This window comes from Scyliorhinus canicula, chromosome 29 (genome assembly GCF_902713615.1).
Source record: "Scyliorhinus canicula chromosome 29, sScyCan1.1, whole genome shotgun sequence".
Taxonomy (NCBI): domain Eukaryota; kingdom Metazoa; phylum Chordata; class Chondrichthyes; order Carcharhiniformes; family Scyliorhinidae; genus Scyliorhinus; species Scyliorhinus canicula.
In genome coordinates, this window is record NC_052174.1 from 11,451,061 (window position 1) to 11,453,995 (window position 2,935).

Here is a 2,935-nt window from a genome sequence, read left to right on the forward strand (position 1 = left end):
TCCCGTTGGTGGAAGGGTTGAGAAGGAGAGGGACACAGATTGAAGGTGATTGGCTAAAGGGGCAACGGAGAGGGGAGGAGAAACGTTTTAGCCCAGCGAGGGATCAGGATCGGGAAGGTACTGTCCGAGAGCGCGGTGGAGGCAGATTCAATCAAGGCTTTTTCCGGAGAGAATTGGATTGTGATCAGTAGAGGAAGGATGTTCCAGGTGAGGGGTAGAAGGCGGCCGGGGGGCGGGGGGTGGGGGGGGGGGGGGCTTCTTCTCTCTGTAACAATTCTCCGATTTTGTGACTGTTGGCGGCCGTGCCTTCAACTTCCTGAGCCCTGAGCTCTGGAATTCCTCCTGAAACCTCTGCAAATCCTGGATAACTGTCTGCGGGATTCCCAACTCCAGCCGCTTGTCGATGGGATCTCCCATTGACGACACCCACCACCAATTCTGCGATAAGCTCTTTCCCGGGTCAATGCCAGCCAGCCGGCAAAAGGCGTTGCCCGATACCCTGTTGGTCCGCAGGACCCGGGAAGTTGCCAGGGTCCATCCCCAACGATGCCTTCCCGCTGCCCATTCGCGGAAAGTGAGCATCACTGGCGAAGCCGACACTTGTTACCCATCTCTAATTGCCCCTTGGGAAGGTGGCGCTGAGCCAGCTTCTGGGCCTCTGCAGTCTGCGTGGCATTAGTACACCCAACGCAGCAACGTAGATGCCACTTGGGTCCCACCGTGTCCAGTGTGGCCCTGGCGGGGCCGAGCCTCGGGCCCTGGCACAGTTTTGGACGCCTTAAAAGCTGAAAAACCGCGCATTTCTCTACGAGAGGAAGCGATGAAGCTTCATCGGAGTGATTCCTGGCACGAGAGATTGAACAAAGTAAGCCCATCATCGATGGAACTGAAAAGAATACGAGGTGATCTGACTGAAATTATAACAGTTTTGAACATCTTGACAGGGAATCCAGAGGTCAACCGACTCAGGATGAGAGGTCGGCCATTTTGGACTGAGATCAGCCATTGCTTGACTCAGAGGATGGGAGTCTTTGGCATTCGGGACCCCAGAGAGCTCTGGACGTATTCAGTCGCTGGGTATATTAAAGACTGATAGGGGTAAGTCTCTGGGCACTGAGGAAGTTAAAGGACACGGGCACAGTACGGGAATGTGACACAGGAGCAACCACGATCTGGTTGAAGGACAGGTGAGCCTCAAAGGGCCAAATGGACTTTTCCTGCGAAATTCCCATTGATCTGCGAGGTGATGGGTCGCATCAACCAGGTGTGGTGGAGATAACAATTCAGATCAGGAGGTGGTGGTACTGACCATTGTACATCACAGAGATAGGCATGGTGACAGGGACAGCTATACTCTGTATCTAACCCCGTGCTGTACCTGTCCTGGGAGTGTTTGATGGGGACAGTGCAGAGGGAGCTTTACTCTGTATCTAACCCCGTGCTGTACCTGTCCTGGGAGTGTTTGATGGGGACAGTGTAGAGGGAGCTTTACTCTGTATCTAACCCCGTGCTGTACCTGTCCTGGGAGTGTTTGATGGGGACAGCGTAGAGGGAGCTTTACTCTGTATCTAACCCCATGCTGTACCTGTCCTGGGAGTGTTTGATGGGGACAGTGTAGAGAGAGCTTTACTCTGTATCTAACCCCGTGCTGTACCTGTCCTGGGAGTGTTTGATGGGGACAGTGTAGAGGGAGCTTTACTCTGTGTCTAACCCCGTGCTGTACCTGTCCTGGGAGTGTTTGATGGGGACAGTGTAGAGGGAGCTTTACTCTGTATCTAACCCCGTGCTGTACCTGTCCTGGGAGTGTTTGATGGGGACAGTGTAGAGGGAGCTTTACTCTGTATCTAACCCCGTGCTGTACCTGTCCTGGGAGTGTTTGATGGGGACAGTGTAGAGGGAGCTTTACTCTGTATCTAACCCCGTGCTGTACCTGTCCTTGGAGTGTTTGATGGGGACAGTGTAGAGGGAGCTTTACTCTGTATATAACCCCGTGCTGTACCTGTCCTGGGAGAGTTTGATGGGGACAGTGTAGAGGGAGCTTTACTCTGTATCTAACCCCGTGCTGTACCTGTCCTGGGAGTGTTTGATGGGGACAGTGGAGAGGGAGCTTTACTCTGTATCTAACCCCGTGCTGTACCTGTCCTGGGAGTGTTTGATGGGGACAGTGCAGAGGGAGCTTTACTCTGTATCTAACCCCGTGCTGTACCTGTCCTGGGAGTGTTTGATGGGGACAGTGTAGAGGGAGCTTTACTCTGTATCTAACCCCGTGCTGTACCTGTCCTGGGAGTGTTTGATGGGGACAGCGTAGAGGGAGCTTTACTCTGTATCTAACCCCATGCTGTACCTGTCCTGGGAGTGTTTGATGGGGACAGTGTAGAGGGAGCTTTACTCTGTATCTAACCCCGTGCTGTACCTGTCCTGGGAGTGTTTGATGGGGACAGTGTAGAGGAAGCTTTACTCTGTGTCTAACCCCGTGCTGTACCTGTCCTGGGAGTGTTTGATGGGGACAGTGTAGAGGGAGCTTTACTCTGTATCTAACCCCGTGCTGTACCTGTCCTGGGAGTGTTTGATGGGAACAGTGTAGAGGGAGCTTTACTCTGTATCTAACCCCGTGCTGTACCTGTCCTGGGAGTGTTTGATGGGGACAGTGTAGAGGGAGCTTTACTCTGTATCTAACCCCGTGCTGTACCTGTCCTTGGAGTGTTTGATGGGGACAGTGTAGAGGGAGCTTTACTCTGTATATAACCCCGTGCTGTACCTGTCCTGGGAGAGTTTGATGGGGACAGTGTAGAGGGAGCTTTACTCTGTATCTAACCCCGTGCTGTACCTGTCCTGGGAGTGTTTGATGGGGACAGTGTAGAGGGAGCTTTACTCTGTATCTAACCCCGTGCTGTACCTGTCCTGGGAGTGTTTGACGGGGACAGTGTAGAGGGAG